The sequence below is a fragment of the Pinus tabuliformis genome, chromosome 5_2 (genome assembly GCF_031772625.1).
Source record: "Pinus tabuliformis cultivar Carrire ecotype Pingquan chromosome 5_2, CPIR1, whole genome shotgun sequence".
Taxonomy (NCBI): Eukaryota; Viridiplantae; Streptophyta; class Pinopsida; order Pinales; family Pinaceae; genus Pinus; species Pinus tabuliformis.
In genome coordinates, this window is record NC_142306.1 from 426121094 (window position 1) to 426143563 (window position 22470).

Here is a 22470-nt window from a genome sequence, read left to right on the forward strand (position 1 = left end):
CAAACCACCACAAGCAACTTCCCGATACTTCATTTAGGCAGATATATAATGAGCCATCGCCATCTGGGATTTTGCATATGAATGCATACAGAGCGCTGGTTACACCCCTTCATTAATGTACATCACATCCAAGAGCGAAGGACACAACCCCTAAAGCCCCTCTGTAAACACATTAACAACCCATCAAAAATAATTAATAATAATAATAATTTAAAATAAATTTATAATTTTTATAATTTTAACAACATAAAACATATCCATAAATAAAATATTTAATATTTATTATGAATGGATGTGTTTCTCAACCATTGTTTCTATAAATAGATTAGTTTAATTTCTTAATAGTGAGACAATCTCAAATTGAATTTTATTTTCCCAATTTCAAAAAGAAGAGTGAAAATGTAATGGTAATTAAAATAGTCAAATGCTTCAAAATTTATACCTACAATAAACCCTAATTCGTTATGCCAAACCCCTTTTTCACGAAGGGTGAGATGACTCGTCTTTCAATGCATGTGTTCTGATAGAAGTGCCTTCAATACGCCTAAAATCAAGAAGACCAACCAATATGCTTGGCAACGAGGCATGCTGCTAGCCGAAGCCAGAGGCCAAAGGTAAGCCTTCATGTATTTTTCGGTTTTGAGATTGTTATTGGTATTCTTGCTCAATCACTTGGGGTTGTTTGATACTAACGGTTGCTGTCAGTTTTAAAAATTTTGTGGGCTTGGGTTTTCTTCTTGTTCATTTGGGCAGTGCGTGTCATTGGGGTCACTTGGTCTATCTAATCCGAATGTCTACGTTCAGTTTTAGAACTTCTGGGGACTTGGTATTCTTCCTTTTCATTTGGGTAGTGTGTTATTGGGTCTGACGGTGGTATGTGGGAACTTAGAAGCCTTTGCAGGCTTCGTCCCTAAACCCTTTTGTGCATCAGTTTCTCAATACCAACAACCTAAAAGGTCAACGTGTAAGGCCCGGGTCACCACCAGTTCCCCAGAAAAGCCTGGCACAGAATGGCCATTAGCAACGCTAAAGACAGAAAAAACATCCAGGACACTATTAACAGGTCGATTGTTGATAAACTTATTGGTATTCTAATACAGACTTTGTCAATCAAGAGCTTCTGTACGTTCGTAGGGCTAAACATGCAGTGCTTTATGTTATAAAGAGTTTATTTTGGGAGGACTTGATATGGCTAGGTTTAAATCACTGAAATTATTCTAAGAGATCCTGTTTTGTGCTGTCAGAAACCCAAGTTGCACAAAATGTGGAAACGTCTGGAAGCTTCTGAAATGGGGATGGCTGGAAATGTGACCCTAAAATGGAAACTTCTGGCAAAGTATCATAAATATTTGCCATATATATGAGTAATGGAAACTTCTGGCAAAGTATCATATATATATATGAGTATGTACGTATATGACATTTCACTCAACCTGTGTGTTATATTTGTGTAAGCCAATCCCAATTTTAACTCTCTCATGGATAAATACATGATGCAAAAGTTCAAAATTATCCTTACATACAATTTTTCAAAATCAGCCTTTATACATAAGGCTATATAACCAAAATCAGGCTATACAACCAAAATCAGCTAAATCAGCTTTTATAGGTTGATATACGTGCTCAAATTGAAATAAAACACAATTAAATATTCTAATAATCCTCATCATCGTAAACAAAAATAAAATGAGGTGCACTAGAGCATGGATTGATTAAAAATAAACTAGTTTGTGGAGCAGTTAGAGATAAATTTAGGTGGTAGATTAAACCTTTTTTAGGCCAATAGAAGGCCCCATACCCTTTTTGGATAGTTAAGTGAGCCTAGAGAAGCAAAAAAGTTGCGGAAACGGGGCAGATTTGGGCCGAAACACACCCAAAATGCTCCGACGGTGTTTTGGTGGCGTTTTGTGTATGGATATGCCAGCTCGGAAGCCGTTTCCTGCAACATAATTGGAAACAATATTCATGATCATGCATATGATAATAGCAGAATATCATAGCTTGATATATGTGAGGAGTATTAGTAGTGATACGTTGTTGCATTAGATGGCTGGGAAATGTTTGCTATTTAAAGATTTAGTGTTCTTTTAGGAGAGGATTGCTACTAACTCATTGAGATTAGGTTTTTGCCACAAATCCAAACACCGAATGGATGTTGCTTACTCGGGTCTGTTCATTCATCGAAAGACTGACGGTCCAATACTCCTAACACGAGTTGATCATAAAATTGAATGTAGATGGCATGATAGCATGATAGATGCCATCGAAGATACATTACCCTTTCTTCTAATGGAATAAGGGCATATGTACAAACGTAGTTCTCTCCATTTTGTTTTCAGCAAGGATGAACGATTAACTAGATTGGCTACGTGGTTAGAGTAACCTCGATGGTCTTTTGTTGCATGCAGCCCGTGGGTGTGTAATCTTCACTATGTTGCCTCAACCTGAATATGTGTTCCCTCAAAATATGTTATCACAAGCTCCCTATGGTGTGTCCTTGCAGGGGAAGTATATAGGCAAACTATTCTGTTAAGTGTGTATAATTTGGAATTTGTGTTCCAAGGTGAATTGTTGATCTAACATTGGATGAATGTTAACCTAACAGCTATTTATGGCTGACCGTCTGACACCATGAAAAAATTAGATTTTTCTGTTTTTGTTCATTTAATTATCTCACTCCTGTTTTTCCAAAATGTGATGCTACCAGTGTTACTTGGGAGCGGGAGCGGGAGCGGGGAGCGGGAGCGGAAGCGGGAGCGGGAGCGACCATTTTCAGAAGCTCCCGGTTTGGGAGCGAATCCCGGAGCGATTTTTTAAAAATATATATATTTTTTATATTTTTTAATTTTTGATACATATATGTCAACAAAAACATGTAGAATGATGAAATAGACATAAAAAACATAAAAAAACATAAATTGATCATTGAACCATATCACATCAATCATCTAGAAATTATAATCGTCATCAACCTTAGTAAAATAATAAATTAAAATAACATTCAATTCAATAACATTTATCATCATTGATCACCAAAGTAACAAGTTGTACTTGTAAGCCAAGTTTAACCATTACAAGAAGTAATATCGAAGATATTTCTAAGTCCTAACTTCTAACTGTTAACATGATATGAAATGTTAAAAATTTATAAAATGAAACATGAATAATGAGATGAAATGAAACAACTTTAGTCTTTCACAAAGCATCATATTCATAATTCACAATCATTACCAATGAGTTATAATTGCCAAGGCCCAACTTCAAACTTCAAATTTTCATTGTCACAGTGATATAATGTTTACAAAAAATATCATAATGTCATAATGATATGAAAGAGTCAAGAGTCAAGAGTCAAGGACTCAAAACTCAACACTGAACAGTTATGAAAACTAAAGTGACAAGTCTAATAGAAACTAAAAAAGACAAGTAAACTGTAAATCTACAAGTGGCCCTTGCCACGAGAGTCTCCAGGAGTATAAGTAGGTCTTGGCGGTCTTCTAGGAGTCTCCCTCCCAGACCGACGACCAGAACTCGAGCCTCCACGCGAGGGTGTCGATGGAGGTGGCGACAGCAATGGAACAAGACTCGGGCCCCGAGAACTGCTACTGGATGGTGGAGGTGGAGGTGGCATGGCTGCTGCAGCTGCTTCAGCTTCATCCCGTACAAGCTCATCTTCTAGTTCTTCCATATGTACAATGCCATCCTCTAAATTGTCGTCCTCAGGGTGACTGTCCCAAATTTTATATGTGGGATCTTCATTGGCCCGATCACAGTAATGGCTCAACAACCTCAAATTGTAGTGCACATAAACCAAGCTTTCTGCTCGGTTTTCGTTGAGCCTGTTTCTTTTCACATTATGTATATAACTGTAGGTGCTCCAACACCTCTCTGCAGAAGAAGAATTTACAACCTGTGCAAGAACTTTCAATGCCAATTTTCGCAAAAGTCCGTCGCCGCCATATGTTTCCCACCATGTGAGAGAATCAAATTTATCTTTGTCGTCCATTGCATGGAAGTTACCATACAAACCACTGCCAGTGAAGTATCTGCCTATTTCAAGGCGCACAGCTGCACATTTCTCCCTGTCAGGCACCAACTTTTCTAATGCATCCAGATATCCTTTAGTTACCTCTCGATCTAAATGGGGTTTGCCCAACCAAGAATCTGAGTAGTATTTTGGCGTAAGGATATACGCCAAGCAATGTAGTGGAAGGTTAAGCTTTTTCCACCGTTCACACACACAATCGTGAATCAGATTGTACAAGTCGGGATCTCTGTTATTAACAATGTCTTTTATTTCCCCCAACATGGTATCCATTTGCTCATACACCTCGCCAATCACCGGTTTGTCTGTATCTGCAAACCGAATCATGTTATAAATTGGCTTGGTGAAATCCAATACCTGTCTCACAGCTGTCCAAAACTGCCCATCAAGAGCGGCCTCCTCCACCGTATCAAAACCTGCAATGTCAGCTACATTTGTAGCCCTTTCCTTTAACACCTGCCAATTTGGACTTGATACCATGCTAGCTAAACCCTCTCTTACCTTCAAAAGGCGCCTGAAGGTGAGGTAATAGCTACCAAATCTAGTCCTCGCAATCTTCAGCAACTCCAATCTCGAGTGACTGCGGAAAAGGCCATGGGTATTGCTATGATTTGTAATAAATTTTATCATTTTTTTTCCTCTCTTGTACAAATCCCCAATCCATTGGTATTGTTCATTTTTGTTTTTGACAATATCATGCAACAGAAGGTTCAATGTGTGAACCAAACATCCAGACCAAAATATGTTCGGGTATCTATCCTCAATAATTGCTCCCGCTGCCTTACAATTAGGAGCATTATCAGTGATGACTTGTATGACATTGTATGGGCCAATACGCTCAATTGTTTCAAGCAATGCTTCTGCAATGTTGATAGCGGTCTTGAACTTGTCTGAGTAATCATGTGCAGCTAGAAAAATGGGACCACTTCGGGACACAGCAAGAACACTTATCAATGGCTTGCCTTTTACATTTGTCCATCCATCAGATACAATGGACACCCCATTGTCAGTCCAAGAACTTGTCATTTTATTCAAAGAATGTGATATTTTTGCTTTTTCATGATCAAGGCCAACTGTTCTTGCCTTGTCATACCCAGGGCTCTTGTATCCTTTAGGGGCATCATTTATGGCAGAAACCATTTCGTGCCAATAAGGTGAGCGTAGAACATTGAATGGTATCCCATTTGCATAGAGGAACCTGTAAATTTTTGAATCCACATCATTCCTACACCCCTCATCAAGGAAATCTGATATGGTTCTACGGCGTAAAGATGATGACCCTGAGCCTCCATGTCCATATCCACTGCCTTGGGAGGATGCTGAAGGAGTTCTTTGTGAGCTTGGTTCAAAGAACCCCTTGATCTTTTTGCTTTGTATTGGGCGTCCTCCTCTTCCTTTATGTATTTGGCTCTATCAACTGTTGACACCGCGTTGCAAGTTCTGATTCCTATTTGTTTCTCTCCATCCCATGCCCTTTTCCCGCAAAGGTGTCTTCTCAAACGGGTGTATGAGCCTGTGAAATCAGTGTTGCAATGGGGGCAATGAAATTTAGTGGTTCCACCCCCTCTCCCTGTTTCAGGCCTCTGAACATATTTCCACAATGGAGTTTGGTCTTGTTTAGTTTTTTCACCCTCATGTTCACCCTCCACATCCTCCTCACTGGGGTTTTCACCTATTTGACTTCCTCCGGCTTCTTCATCCACCTCTTCAGGGTCAGGCCCCCTCCGTTTCCTACTCTCCACCACCATAATAACCAGAAAGGGGACCAGGAAGAGGAAAATGCCAATAAAAATGCTCAGGTCCATCGTGTTTGATGTTTGTAGGGTTTGAGTCTTGAATCTGCAAATTAATTTAGTTTATTGGGATTAATTCATTTAATTTATTAATTTAATTTAAATTAATGATCTTTAAACTCAAACAGGTAAATGAAACTAACCAAATTAACTACCTAACCAGCTAAACTAACTAAATGATTAAGTTACATACCTCTGCAAGCTTGCTCCTCGCTCCTTGGCACTTGCTCCTCGCTCCTCAGCTCTGGCTCCTTGCTCCTCAACTCTTGCTCCAGCTCTCAATCTCTTGCTCAAGCTCTCAATCACTTGCTCAACAAAGTTGTAATGACAAGTTTTTGGCCCATTGGGCTTATAAAACAAAAAAAATTAGCTAATTTTTTTTAATTTTTCGGGTCCGGCGGAATTTTTTTCCGCCGAACCACTCCCGGCCGGTTAAAAATCGCTCCCGGAGCGTTTTTAATGCCCGGGAGCGATTAGGGAGCGATCGCTCCCCGATCGCTCCCGGGCATTAAAAAACGCTCGGGAGCTCGGGAGCGATCGCTCCCTGAAACGCTCCCTATCAGAGCAGGGAGCGTAATTTTTTTTAAGGGAGCGCACTCCCGAAAATCGCTCCCGTCCGGGAGCGATTTTGGGAGCGCGCTCCCGACCCGCTCCCGAGCCGCTCCCACCCGGAGCGCGCTTCGGGAGCGGGTTCGAAGGGGGGGGGGGGCGCTCCCCGCAACACTGGATGCTACATTACTATTTTGTATTGTGTCACTTTCCAAAAGGTGATGCTACATTATTATTTTGCATCATGTCACTATAGGATGCATTTCCATTAGCATATAGTGTTTTTCCTTTAGCAGTACACTTCCACACATAATTTTTGGTTTCCGTATATTTAAGGTGTTATGGATTCCTTATTATACTTTATGCCAATAACCTATTACAAAGATTTTAATATAATATCGTAGTGACAAAACTTAAAGTTTAAACAATTCAACTTTCCAACCAAAAACCCAATCTCCATCTTTGCATCTTTTATGTTTTCAATCAACATACACTACAAGAACTCATTGCTCTTTTGCTTAGGTCAATGCTTAATGGAATGGCAAGTAGAGAATAGTCAGGCTATGTCATTGTTAATAAATGTTTTTTGCTATTAATAGTTATGTTCTTCGAGCTCTGAGAGTTCTTGTCATTAAAGCACCTTCGTTCTTGAGAGGTTACGAGTTCAATTCTCTCGACACCCCTAGGGTTAGGCTCCATCGTGGATCTGCTTGGTACAAATATTTTGTAGATGTATCGATCACTGATCTCCAAGGTTTGTGAAACACAGGAAAAAATAGTTATGTTTTCTTTCAAGTCGATTTGAGTTGTGAGATCTTCCCTAGGGTTTAGGTAGGCCATTTTCCTTTCCTAATTGAAAATTTTACCTTTTTAATAGAAGAAATCTTGAGAGATGCTTCTATGTTTGCAAGGAAAAAGAAGAGATGTTGGGAGTCCTTTTTGGCATCTGTTGCGATGTATTCAAGTACTTGAGACATCTTCTCTGTCTGAGACATGTACTTGACCTCAGGAGATGTGTCTCGTCGCCATTGCGATTGAATCTGTCAAGGTATAGTAGAGGATCTACATTTTATGGAGATGATCACCTCAATCTAATACAATAGTATAATCAAATTGAAGTATTTTTAGGTATATGATGTTTTAATTGTGTGGATTAGAAGCAGCATTGGAAACTAACCAAGAGGATCATTTCAACCATTTTTTTCCATGTAACCAAGCACATCACCTTGCGTCCAATAGGAAATGGTAAAAATATACTTTAGGGCTCAAGGGCCAAGGCTGTACAACAACAAAGCCCAAAGCCATTACATCAATATATTCAATATGAGTTAAACTTGTCACTTGCGGGAATTGAACCTGGGTAGAGAGAATAACAATCATTCCTCCCAACCACTCGTGATAAACCTAATTAACATCATTTCAGGTTTCAACCTATAACATAGTTTGGTTGATCTTTCTAAACAATGAAGGTGACATTTATGTAATATTAATATTTAGCCCACACTTGTTTTTTGTTTTGCAAATTTGCAAGCTTGACACATGCATTATGATATATGTCCAATGGAAAATTTCAATGTATATTTTTTAAATGCTTTGTTATCTAGAAATAGAAACAGTTACCATATATGTGTATTGTCTGTAAATATGTACTTCAGTATAATCAAATCGAAGTATTTTTAGGTATGTGATGTTTTATTTGTGTGGATATAGAAGTAATATTGGAATCTAACCAAGAGGACCATTTCAACTTTTTTTTTCCATGTAACCAAGCATTTGTAGCTAGTAGGCAAAGGTAAGATATTTTTCAGGGTTCAAGGCTATACAATAACAAAGCTTGAAGCCATTATGACAATATACTCAATATGTTGGGAGTTGGAGTATAAAATATAGTTATTGCCCGACTCTCCATTGCCAAAGTCTAAGTGAGGTTTTTCCTTGGTATTAGAGCAAATCTAAATGTATGGATAAGTGCTCTAGTAGAGGGAAGTGGAGCACGAGATATAGCTATTGCTTGACTCCCCATCTCCAAATGTTGGATGGTTAAGATAGCCCATCCTAGAAGCAGATAAAATGAAGAAACATCAACTATTGGAATGGGGAGTAAGTCAGCCTAGTACTTCACCTTGTGGGTCACCTATCATCATAATACCTAAGAAGAATGGGACCTGAAAAATGTGTATGATTCCTGAAAGGCTTTTTTTTTTTTAATTCACAAGTTTTCATGAGTTAGGTCTACTAAGAAGAGATTGCAGATGTAGTAGTGGGAAACCCTTTTACACATATGTGGCCAAGGACCTTTAATACCCTGTAAGGCACATTTCACATTTCCTCACATTTTAACAAAAGGTGGAATCTTGAAGCAGATTGGTTAAGGATGCTTAACAACGTCGTGGCTATCAATATCAGGCCTTATAAAGTTGGTATTACATCTGATGCATGCACGCTTCTTGATAAGGATGAAACAATTGAGCATGTATTTTGGAGATGCTTGTTTGACAAGACCTTTTGGGCATTGTTTCAGGCTGAATTTGACTATTTGTTTACTGGCTTGCTTTGTTTGAGAGGTTGTCTTGGGGGACATTTGGATGTGTGATGAGGTCGTCTTGGGGACATTTGGATGTGGGATAGTCAAACCTAGCTCACGAGTTGAGTATCCAAAATATTTAGAAGGCAACAAAGAAATCCATTTAGGATAAATATTTAATATATAGAGTATGAGAGAATTGATATTGTTCGTAGAATGAGGGCCTCATATATATACTTAGGCAGGATGCCTTTTCATGAAAAGTCATGTGTTTTAGTACATGTCCTTTCATTATACTAATTATTATTAATTATTTGAATTTCCCTTTACTTTTTCGCAAATTATAAAGTACACACATATACACAAACAATTATGAGTTAAACTTGTCACTTGCGGAAATTGAACCTGGAAAATAAAAAAGGGAAATTTTAATTTCAATGTATATATTTTAAATTCTTTGTTATCTAGAAATAGAAACAACAATTACCATATATGTGTATTGGCTGTAAATATGTACTTCAATATAATCAAATTGAAGTATTTTTAGGTATGTGATGTTTTATTTGTGTGGATACATAAGTAGTATTGGAATCTAATCAAGAGGACCATTTCAACCCTTTTTTTTGCCATGTAACCAAGCATCTCATTCTGTAGCTAGTAGGCAAAGGTAAGATATTATTTAGGGTTCAAGGCTATACAATAACAAATCTTGAAGCCATTATGACAATATACTCAATATGTTGGGAAGTGGAGTACAAAATATTGTTATTTCTGACTCTCCATTGCCAAAGTCTAAGTGAGGTTTTTCCTTGGTATTAGAGCAAATCTAAATGTATGGATAAGTGCTCTAGTAGAGGGAAGTGGAACACGAGATATAGCTATTGCTTGACTCTCCATCTCCAAATGTTGGATGGTTAAGATAGTCCATCCTAGAAGCAGATAAAGTGAAAAAACATCAACTATTGGAATGGGGAGTAAGTCAACCTAGTACTTCACCTTGTGGGTCACCTATCATCATAATACCTAAGAAAGATGGGACTTGAAAAATGTGTATGATTCCTGAAAGGCTTTTTTTTTTTTTTAATTCACAAGTTCATGAGTTAGGTCTACTAAGGAGAGATTGCAGATGTAGTATGGGAAACCCTTTTACATATATGTGACCAAGGACCTTTGTGACCGTGTAAAACACATTTCACATTTCCTCACATTTTAACAAAAGTTGGAATCTTGAAGCAGATTGGTTAAGGAGGTGTATGCTTCACAACGTTGTGGCTATCAATATCAGGCCTTATAAAGTTGGTATTACATCTGATGCATGCACGCTTCTTGATAAGGATGAAACAATTGAGCATGTATTTTGGAGATGCTTGTTTCAGGCTGAATTTGAGTATTTGTTTACTGGCCTGCTTTGTTTGAGAGGTTGTCTTGGGGGACATTTGGATGTGTGATGAGGTCGTCTGGGGGACATTTGGATGTGGGATAGCCAAACTTAGCTCACGCGAGTTGAGTATCCAAAATATTTAGATTCTAGAAGGCAACAAAGAAATTCATTTAGGATAAATATTTAATATATAGAGTATGAGAGAATTGATATTGTTTGTAGATGAGGGCCTCATATATATATCTAGGCCGGATGCCCTTTCATGAAAAGTCATGTGTTTTAATATATGTATTTTCATTATATTAATTATTATTAATTATTTGAATTTCCTTTATTTTTTTCGTAAATTATAAAGTACACATATACACAGACAATTATTATTTTACAGAAAAAAGAAATTTGTACATAAAGTTAAATAAATTAAACTTTATGTATCATTTATAAAGTGAATTAAAAGTGGTTCTATGAAGAAAAAGAAATCCAAAAAAGGGTTTTAATGAGATAAAGGAAGATTCTCTTATAATGGTTGCCCAAATATATGTTGCAGGGTATTTACGTTAAACTGGAACTGGAATATTCAAGGAGAAGAGATTAACACTGAATTGGTACATCAATTAATAAGATTCATCATTGGAGACAAAATTTTCACTGATAATTTCCACATTATCATTGCTTTGAGGACCAAAGGATGACAATGCAATGAACATAATAATAATAATAATAATATAATAATAATAAATAATGATAAGTTAATTAGTAATGAAAAGATGTGTCTTATCAAAAAGACACGCCGAAAAGTCATCCCGCCTAGATATTTATATTGAGGCTTTCATTGTAATATTCAATCATTCTATCAATCAATATATTTTTATTATAAAAAATTCCGTCTTCACATATGCAAACGGGATGATTAATGAGAATTTCAAATCTTTAAGTATTGGCTTTCTGGTGAAGTATTGGTATAAGCCTACATTTTCATGAGAGATCTTCCCCCAAGTCTATAGTAAATGGGGCTCTATAAACAGGAATTGGCTTTGCTTGTTAAAGTCTTTTTATTGTTTTGGTGTAAAGATGCAGACTCCCTTCCTACTGGGGCTCAAGCTTATATGTTTACATTTCTGGTTATTCCAGAAAGGGAATCTCATTGTAACCCTCTTTGTCGGATTGCGGTAATTGTATTTGCTCTAAGAAGTTCTTAAAATAATTCAAAATTTGTTTTCCTTGTACACTGCAAGCTATTTGCTCTTATTAAATGGTATTTTGTCATCTGAAAACCGTCTTCTCCTAGTGGGAATGTTTATTTACTTGTTTTGTCTTTCTGTTGGTAACTGTGATTTGAAATTTACAAGAATCATCCATGAAGAATTTCTTGGTGACTTCAGACTTGTTTAAAGGAAGAGTCATGTTATCTGGATTATTTTTCCTGTTAATTCTCTTAATTAAAGCTTGCAGCATGCCCTTTTGTATGCTGATTATTGATTAAAAAGTTTTACCCTGTAGGGAATGCATTGATGAGGAATTATGCATTGACTGCAAAATTTCTGTGCAGAATGATATAGATTATCTGGTTTGTATTCCCTGAGCACCCTTTTGGACGAGGGCTATGGTTTTGTCTGTACTTTTTGCTTTGCATGATTACTATTTGATTCCTACTATATGTGTTAGTGAAGTTTTGTACAGTGAGCTGATATCCTTTTGCTAAAGAGGTGGTCAATCTGATCAATATTCCTCGAGCATTCTTTGGAACTCTTTGAGATGTTTGTGTGCATTCCTAGTTTTAGTTTACATTAAGGTATGCAACGTGCATTGATGATTAATTCTCTGGTGGCTGGAAGCCTGTTGTGCAGAGTCCAGTTTCGAGTTTGTATTCTTTGACCATATTCTCTGCAAAGGGCATATTTCCTTGGTTCTATCTCCTTCCCATCTCAACTGTGTTGTTGGATGCATTGGTGATAAATCAATAGATGGTTGTAGGCATGTTTTGCAGAAGACAAAAGCTGTTTTCTCAAGAACATGTTCCATGTTTGTTCTAGGTTCACAGGCTTTTTGAGTTTAGCGTTGGACTGTTTTATAATGCATTAATGAATGGTTATTTATTAACTTTTAAATGGTTCCGAAGAAAAGTGTCAAAAGTGTTTGTTTTGTCTTCTTTCTGCATGCTTCTGCATAACCATGTGAACTTGGATTCCTTCTGAATTTCAAAGTGCTGCTTTGGCAATGTTAAATTCTAGGGAGCAATATTCCGTGTTGGTGTTAATTTCAATAGGATTGGAAATGCGAAAGTAGATTAGCATCTTTTCTCTGAAGATTTGTATTCAGTCTTATTAGGCAGGGGCCATGGTTCTGGAATCAACCTTTCTCCTCAATTAAGGGATCATCTGCAAATTATTTCCAAAAATTTCAAATTTTCTTCGACTTGTTTGAAGTCCTAGTGATTTCAAACCTGTTTTGCGGAAAGAATCATATTATCTGGAGTATATTTCCTAGTAATTCTTTTGTTGAAGCTCATGGTTTGTCCCTTTTATATGGTGTTTTATATGGTGTTTATTGATTAAAAGTTACGAGTTTTTCGGAATGCACTGATGAGGAATTATGCACTGACTGCAATATTTTTTTTGCAGAATGAAATGTATTATCTGGTTTGTATTCCCTGAGCATCTTTTTTGTACGTTGACTATTGCCTGAGATATTTGTTAGACTTTCCCGAAACCCAGCGCCCGGTATTCGATTCCCAGCAATTATTAATTGAAGGAATACACGACTGAGTTTCTAACCAAACTTTTTAGCAGAAGCAAAAATTACTTGATCTGAATCACGTACACATAAACATATTTCTGCCCATTCAATAGTTCTTCATCAATAAATTAATCAATAAATTAATCACATAACCTATTTGGACTCCTGTCCCGGGATAATAAATTAATCAATAAATTAATCACATAACCTATTTGGACTCCTGTCCCGGGATAATGGCCCGACTGAGAAAATACAACACTGATCACCAGCTTCACTGTAATCTCTTCGACCCAGCACATGCTCATTGAGAAGCCTCTCTCAATCGTGTGCTGCTGTTGTGTTTTTCTCCTCACCTTAGCCTTGCTTTATAACTTTACATTGAGCTAAACTCCTAATCTTAACCCTAACCCTAACCCTAGCCCTAATCTCAAAGTGATGGACGGCTGAGATTAGATCTTACCTCACTTGAGATCAACGGCTAAGAATAAAACTTAATCACTAAAGTAAATAATTTACTTCACCTAAGTTTTATTTGAGCTCAATAAGCCAACATATAATTTTGTGCTTTAGCCTAAGTTAAAACTTAGGCTAAGTTACATCAGAAAATATTATAAGGTGATATGTGAGCTACTTCTGCACTCCTAGACACAAGGCCAGTGGCAGAAGTACCTGCCCGAGCTACAAACTCAACAAATTTTACGGGATTCATTGATGAAGAGTGATGTGCCAAGTGAGCAAACTTCTTTTGCAGAATGAAATTGATTAGCTGGTTTGTATTCCCTGATCATCCTTTTTATGAAGGCTATGCTTTTGTCTATATTTTTTGCTTTGCACAATCTCTATTTGATTTCTACGCTATGCATTAGTGAAGTTTTATAAAGTGAATCGAAAGTCTTTCGCTGATGAGTTGCTCAATCGGATCAGTATTCTTCAATCATTCTGGGGAGAACTATTTAAGATGACCATGGATATTCCTAATTGTAATTTTACGTTATGGTATGCATTGATGATTAATTGTCCAGTGATTGTAAAGCTGTAAATGCAGTAAGAGCCTAATTAACTGGTTTGTATTCTCTGAGCATTCTCTCTTGCAACGGGCATTGTTCCTTTTTCCTATCTCCTTCCAGAATTCAAACACCCACTATGTTAGTGGGTTCATTGATGAGGATTCATTCAATGAATGTAGTCCTGCTTTTTGAGAATATAAAATTGTTTGCTTTCTATTCCTCCATTTTCATCAGGACAGCCATGGGAACTTACTGTGGATTCCTTCTGAATTCCGAGGTGCTGCTTTGGTAATGTTAAATTCTAGGGAGCAATATGCTGTGTTGTTGTTAATTTCAGTAGGTTTGGAAATGTGAACGCAGATGATCATCTTTTCTCTGAATATTTTTATTCAGTTTTAGTAGGCAGGCACCATGGTTTTGGAATCAACATCTCTTCTCAATTTAGTGATCATCTGCAAATGATTTCCAAAAATTTCAAATTTTCTTTGCCTTGTTTGAAGTCCTAGTGATTTCAAACTCGTTTTGCAGGAAGAATCATATTATCTGGATTATATTTCCCGGGAATTCTTTTCTTAAAGCTCCTGGTTTGCCCCTTTTATATGCTGTTTATTGATTTAAAGTTAAGTGTTTTTCAGGATGCACTGATGAGGAATTATGCGCTGACTGCAAACTTTTTTGCAGAATGAAATGTTTTATCTGGTTTGTATTCCCTGAGCATCTTTTTTGTATGTTGACTATTGGCTGAGAGTTTGACGGGATCCATTGATGAAGAGTTATGTGCCAAGTGTGCAAACTTGTTTTGCAGAAAGAAATTGATTATTTTGGTTCGTATTCCCTGGTCATCCTTTTATATGAATGCTATGATTTGTCTATATTTTTTGCTTTGCACAGTCTCTATTTGATTTCTACTCTGAATATTTTTATTCAATTTTAGTAGGCAGGCACCATGGTTCTGGAATCAACATCTCTTCTCAATTAAGTGATCATCTGCAAATTATTTCCAAAAATTTCAAATTTTCTTTGCCTTGTTTGAAGTCCTAGTGATTTCAAACTTTTTTTTGCGGGAAGAATCATATTATCTGGATTATATTTCTCGGGAATTCTTTTGTTAAAGCTCATGGTTTGTCCCTTTTATATGCTGTTTATTGATTTAAAGTTGAGTGTTTTTCTGGATGCACTGATGAGGAATTATGCGCTGACTGCAAACTTTTTTGCAGAATGAAATGTTTATCTGGTTTGTATTCCCTGAGCATCTTTTTTGTATGTTGACTATTAGCTGCAAGTTTGACGGGATCCATTGATGAGTTATGAGCCAAGTGTGCAAACTTGTTTTGCAGAATGAAATTGATTATTTGGTTTGTATTCCCTGATCATCCTTTTATATGAATGCTATGCGTTGTCTATATTTTTTGCTTTTCACAGTCTCTATTTGATTTCTACTCTGCATTAGTGAAGGTTTATAAAGTGGGGAAGTCTTTTGCCAAAGAGTTGTTCAATTAGATTCAATGTTATTGGAATTGAACCTGTATGCATCCTGAGTATTCTAACTGAAAATTTGCAGCGGAAAAATAAACTCTGAAGACACAAGCACTTTAAAACGTGAAACACTAGAAATTACCCAGGAAACCCTAACTGTGGAAAACCTACAAAGTGCGTATTCTCTATTAATTTCTTCAGCAATTGCTCTTTTCAGAAAAATTACATGGATGAGTGAAAACTTCCCTTAGCACTCAGCAACCTTCAAAACCCTTTTGTGCCCTACTGAACTCAGCCTAGCCCTCTTGGCTTGCACCTACTGCACAGTATGGAACCCTTACTGGCTCGTACTCTCCGCCTTCTGCTTAAAATGCTGATCTGGAAATTCTGAGGGCCGTATGGTCTCTGTTCCTCTGCCTCTCTGTGTTGGAAGTAAAATCCTAGGGCTGAACTCGCTGTCCCGCAATTGCTGAAGAGATCACACACTTTTGATGCCTTTTCGAACCACCTCCACCAGCTGCCTAATCTCCCCTTTATAATTCGACTTGGGCCCCACGGAGCACTCACAAGGCTAAGAATACTTTTTAAATTTAGGCTGAGATAAAATTATAAATTGACCTTAGGAAAAAAATATCTTTCCTATGTCAATACATAGGAAATAAATAAATCTGCAAAGGTGGAAATTTGTGAGTCCCTTTGCTAGTGTAGGCATCATAGACTAAACAGAACCCTTGCTCTCTAACTCCATTCAACACTCCTTAGAGAGGAAAGTGTTTTGTACTATGCCTAGTTTATCTCTGAAGTAGACAAATCTGCCACTTGCCAATGCCTTGGTGAGTATATCTGTTGTCTGCTCCTCTGTGGGCACATAATGGATTCTGACTTTACCCCTCTAAACACAATCACTGATACAGTGGTATGAGATCTCGATATGCTTGGAGCGGTCATGAAACATTGGATTCTTAGAGAGCTTTATGCAACTCTGATTGTCATAGAGTATGACTGTGGGCTCCAACTTCTCACTGAACATCCCATTAAGTAGTTTCCTCAACTAGATGGCTTCATAAGCTACCAAGCTGGCAAACATGCCCTATGTACTCAACCTTGGCTAAGCTTAGTGCCACTGATCTTTGCTTCCTGCTGAACCGGGAAACCACTGCTAACCCAACAATGAATGTGCAACCTAAAGTGCTCCTCTTGTCTGTGGAACCCCCTGCCCAATCTGCGTTTTTGAAGCCTCGAAGCCTCACTCCAGCAGCTTGCCTATACAACAAGCCATAATTTGCTGTGCCCTTGAGATACCTCAACACATGTCTGGCAACAACCCAATGCACTCAAGTAGGCTCAACCATGAACTGGGTAACTGCGAAGCAAATGTCAGTGTATGTGTTCACCATATACATCAACGACCCTATACGCTACCGGTAATGTGTGGCATCAACTTGCTCTACTCTGGTAACGTCCACCTTCCTCTAGTTTGTGACTAGATGTGTGGTCAGGGGCCTGCAATATTGCTTGTGGAATCCCTTGAGACTCTTGCATGTACTTGCCTTGTCCCAAGAAAATCTCCCCATCACCCTGCCATACCTCCAACCCAAAGAAATAATGCATCAACCCTACATCCTTCTCTCTTGTAGTCCTAGATCAGATTGTCCGCTACCATTAATACTAGGTCATCCACGTACAACACTAGAATGAGCGGAAGACCTTCAACCACGATGTAATACAGGTTGGGGCCTGCTTCACTCTTAGTGAAACCCAATCCCAGAAGATCGTTGTTTATTTGGGCATACCCATAAAGAGCTCTCTTCAAAGTACAGACATGCATGTCTCTACTGATGGTCTCAAACTCCTTGGACTGCTCAACATATATCTCTTCCTCAACAACTTCATTAAGAAAGGCAATCTTTACGTCCATTTGGTGTAGCCTTCAACCCCGTCTGTGCTGCAATTGCCAACATGGTCCTAATGGATGAGTATGGGGCCACGTGTGCAAATGTCTCTTCATAGTCTATTCTCTCAACTCGAGAGAACCCTTTGGCTACAAATCTGGCCTTATACTTCTCCACACTCCCATCAGCGCCATGCTTGATCTTAAAGATCCAACGCGATTCAACCATTGATTTGCCAATTGGTCTTGGCACTACCTCCCAGACGTCATTCTTCATGATGGAGGAATACTCTTCCACTATGGCATCTCACCATACTTGCTGAGAGGATGCCTCCTTGCAACAAGAAGGTTATGAGTCTAGCATTAGTCATCAGTGCTGTCTACCTCGTATACCTCTGTGACTATCTAGTTTGTTTGAATGTGGAGCTAGGGGCTCCAACTCTCTCCTGAGCCTCCCTGATCAACTAATCTACCCACTTGGCTAGCCCTCTCCTTGTGTTGGGAGTCATTGGCTAAGTGGGCTACACTCTTTGTGCTCTCTCTTCCTGTTCTTGTGTTGTGTCCTCATCTGCGTGCTGCTCGGCCTACCTAACAACTGACCGTGACTGAATCTATGGAGCTAGCTGAACCTCCTGCTGCTCCTCACCCTGTGTTGCTGCCTGCTCATGCTCGAAGGACTTCTTGAGAGCCCTTTCCTCCACAAATCTCATATCACGCTTGATCATTGTCTTCTTGAGTGTTGGGACGTACACCCTGTGCGCCTTGGATGTCTCGCTTTAGTCGACAAAAATGCCCTTCTCTGTTGTGGGATCTAGCTTAATCCGGTTATTAGAAGGCACATGGTTGCCAAAAATCCAAAATTGAGATAGGTCATGCCTAGCAACCTGTGTGGGCTCCTGTTTTGTAGAAAGATTGCAGTATTGCATGCCTTTGCCCAAAGGAATATTGGCAACCTCTGGTCATGCAACATGGCCTTAGTCGCCCTGGTTATGCACCGATTCTTGCACTCAATCACCCCATTTTGTTGAGGGTTATATGGTGTGGTCAGTTGTCTCCTGATGCCCTTTTTGGCACACAAATCCTTGAAGGCATTGGAGGTGTACTCCCCATCGTTGTCTGACCTTACTGACTTTATCTTCTCACCTCTTTGGTTCTCCACCAAGGCTTTGAACTCCACAAAATTCAAGAAGACTTCATCTTTCTTCTTCATGAAGAAGATCCAAGTCTTTCTCGAGCTGTCATCAATGAAGGTGACATAATACATAAGGGATGGAGAGGAAAATGGATCACAAACATTCGAATGAACTAGTTCCAAAATGTTCTTGGCCTTGTTGTCTTTGTCGGGGAAGGACGTCTTGGCATACTTGCCATGTGTGCAACCCTTCCACAGGTCTTGCTGGTCTACATGACATTGTGGTAGCCCAGTGGTAATCTCCTTGAGAATCTTCAACGTTCCATGGTGTAAGTGACACATACACCTATGCCAAAGCTCCCCAAGACCACAACTTTGCTCACTAACTCCTCTGCTGCTCGAGGCTCCAACTGTCTCAAATTGAAGTTTGTAGATGTTCTTCACCCTAACTCTAATATGCTTGGCTGCTACGGAGTTGGATGGCTTGATCAAGGCCTTTCCTTTGCTAAAGTAACCTTATAACACTTGTTTTATAGGGTTGAGACCGAAACAAGATTTTTCTTCAAACCTGGGACGTAGAGGACATCTTTGAGATAGAGAGTGTTCCCAGACTCCCTCCCAAACTTGACAATACCTATGCCCATGGCTAGGTACCTGACATCATCTCCTAGCTCTATGTGAAACTACATGTCCTTTTCGGTCAATTGGCCGAAATACTCCTTGTTCCCGGTCGTATGACAGGATGCTCACCATATGCTGCTAGCCAGTGAGCTTGCCATGCAAGCTATGAGCGAGAAGTACTTCCCAAAGTGAGAAGAGAACTCCTCTACCTCTACTGATACTGGTCCTTCTAGGACCCTTCTTCTTGTTTAGGAACTTGGTCGAGTGGTGCCCACACTGATGACATGAGAAGCACTTTATCTCGCTGAGATCTTTCTTCCTTATCTCGCCTCTCGAGCTAAACTCGACACCTCCTGCGCCTTTCTTGCCCTTGGCCTTGCCCCCTTTGCCAGCTAGGGCAAAGTTCTCCTTTTGCTCTGTCTTGACATGAGACCTAGATCTAGTTGGCTTCTGAATCTCCTCCTGGACACAGTCACTCCGTAGTTGCTCCCAATTTGGAAGCTTCTTGCTGCAATTTACTGCATCAGTGAAGTTTTCCCATGACTTGGGAAAACCCAACAATGCAAAACTGACAAGGTCTCTATTCGAGATTGTCTCCCCAACTCTTGCTAGCTCGTCCCTCACTTGAGTGAACCTAGTAAGATAGGAGACCACAAACTTAGACTTCGCCATCTTGATGTTTATGAGTTTGTCCTTGAGAACCAGTTTCCTGGCGTCACTCGAACCTTAGTACATTTCTATGATGTCTCCCCACATGGCTTGAGCGGTCTTCTTTCCGAAAGGTGAGGTATGATGTAGTCCTCGACTCCTTCAAGGATAATTCTTCTAGCTTTCGTATCTTTCTTGTTGTGTTGAGCCAACTGTTGAGGTCCGCTGGTTGGACTGGTGGATTGTCCACAAACTCCCAAATTCCTTGCTCCTCCAGCATTACACCAATCCTTTCTCTCCAAGAATAGAAATTTGAGGCCTCATCAAGGCAGTCCTCAAATATCAAGCCCAAATATGCCATGTTGTTAGAATTGCTCAAAAATCCTAGCGCAACGTTGCTTCAGGAAAACCCTAGTGCTGGTCTTGACTAATAAATTGCGCCTTTATTGCCTTTAACCTGCTCATGAGGAAATAAACACTGCGTTTGGTCTTCAATAAGAGGTTGAGCTCTAATACCATGTTAGATTTTAAATACTAAACACTAATTTAATGAATTTTCTAAAGTGAAAGAAACTGAAACTGAATTTTCAAATGCATTCACTAAATATGCTAAGTATTCTAACTGAAAATTTGTAGCGGAAAATAAACTTTGAAGACACAAGCACATTAAAACATGAAATACCAGAAATTGCCTAGGAAACCCCAATTGGGGTAAACCTACGAAGTGTGTGTTGTCTATTGGTTTCTTCAACAATATCTTTTCTAAGAAAAAATACATGGATGAGGTGAAACTTCCCTTAGCACTCAACAATCTCCAAAACCCTTTTGCACCCGCTTGGACTCGACCTAGCCCTCTCGGCCTGCTCCTCATGTGCAATATCGAATCCGTATTGGCTCACACTGTTGGAAAATGGATATAGGCGACTATTAATCTTATTTTCATTAACCTTGACATTTGCTTGTGAATCTTATTTATCTTCTTTGTGTTATTTAGTTAGATCTTTTCATCAAACAATATCAGGAACGGTAACAACAACAAAAGAGGACATAGATATTAGGCTCTTCGCCAAGGGAAAACCCCTCGAAGGGGAAAACTCGGAAACTCTTCTCTTCTTAGAATCTGCTTCAAATGAGATACGTGTGGAGTGATAAAAAGGTGTCTTTTTAACTCCTAATTACCTTCACATTTATTATCAACCCAGGGACAACTTTTTATTTCAAGAGTGTACTCAGTCTAAGGCGGCTATTTACTCAAGAGTAATGTTTTGCAGTATAGTGCTTAAAATGCAAAAGTAAATGAAAGCTGGAAACAAAATCTAATTGGATCAACAAGAAACTGAAATGAAATCATTCACTCAAACAACCATCAATCGAGGATACAGTAGCAATAACTCATTCCTCTGGATATTGATGCAATTGAAATCAAACCGGAACAAGACAATCAATTTGGGAACGAGGAAGCAATAACCAATGTTCTCTACAGTCGACAATCCTGCTTTAAAGCAATTAAAAGGAAATCGAAATTGAACTAAAGCTGCCATTGAAAGTAAACTAGGGAAACTCTTTAAAAGCAAACTATTGTAATTAGTCAACATGAACGAACAACAAAGTAAATGGGTAGCAAACTGTAATTAAAGGAATCTGAACAACAAACTCTAATTAATGGAAATCAACAACAAAATACCTTGAAGCCTAAATCATTCATTCGGAAAAATAAGCAATGTATCAGTTAAGGGTTCGACAGTAATAGCCCATCCCTTTAGAAACTGATGGAAAGGAAATTAGAGCATGGACCACGGGTCTGGGAGCTAGGCAGTAAATGCCAAGGCTCACTACAGCCACAGATCGTCTCACACCAAAATAAAGATAATGCGAATAACAGGAAATGGAACAACAAATTAAATATGAATGTACAACAATCCAAATCAAGCACGCAACACACTTATCATTAAAAGGGACAATAATCCGAGCTTCGATACAATATGCATGAATCACAACTATAAAGTAACAAGAAGTATAATGGAACAACAATCCTGAATAAACAACAATCACAATTTAAGAATACATCATATAGTTGTACCGATTTAGGAACATACAGCGTCGTTAATCTGTAATCGAATGACAATCCGTAAGGAACAACAATGTTATATCAATTATCAACAGGAACAACAATGTGATACAAAGTTAAAATGATAACATAGCATTCATGTTGTAGATAACGATAGTATGCAATCAAGTATATCTAATAGCGCTGATATGTAAAACAATAAAGCGCGTCTGATTACTGAACAGAGTAAAAGAAAGAGATCAAACCACACATGAAGCATAAATATATAATACAACAGCAGCGTACTCCACCAGAGGCTGGGCCCTTAGCCGCCAGCAGATGCTTCTGGGTTACTTCAGGATCAAAGATGGAATGGCAACTAGATTTATGTTAAAATATCAAAGCAGAGTTACAGTGGATTACAACAAGAAGTCTCTCAATCTCTCATCCATTATCCATTCTCTCTGCCATCTTCAATTCTGAATCTCTAATTCATCCTCAATTCCATCATTCAAATCCATCCCATCTCTGATCTCTGTTTTCATTTAAATAGAAGAGAGATCAGAGAGCAGTTACAATAAAGATAACTACAACATGATTTCTATTACAAAATTGGATTG

The 22470-nt window shown here is 38.5% G+C and overlaps 1 long non-coding RNA gene across 8 annotated transcripts in view; it reads left to right on the forward strand.

Moving 5' to 3' along the window:
* Positions 1 to 472: 472 nt before the first annotated feature.
* Positions 473 to 22470, forward strand: part of LOC149159425 (uncharacterized) — a 40203-nt gene continuing 18205 nt past the window's right edge. Inside the window, exons 1-3 of one of the 8 annotated variants that reach the window (XR_016261117.1) lie at positions 473 to 614; positions 11793 to 11859; positions 12128 to 12738. This is a non-coding gene — a long non-coding RNA (uncharacterized LOC149159425). The other 7 variants (XR_016261118.1, XR_016261119.1, XR_016261120.1 and 4 more) reach the window with 7 other exon arrangements.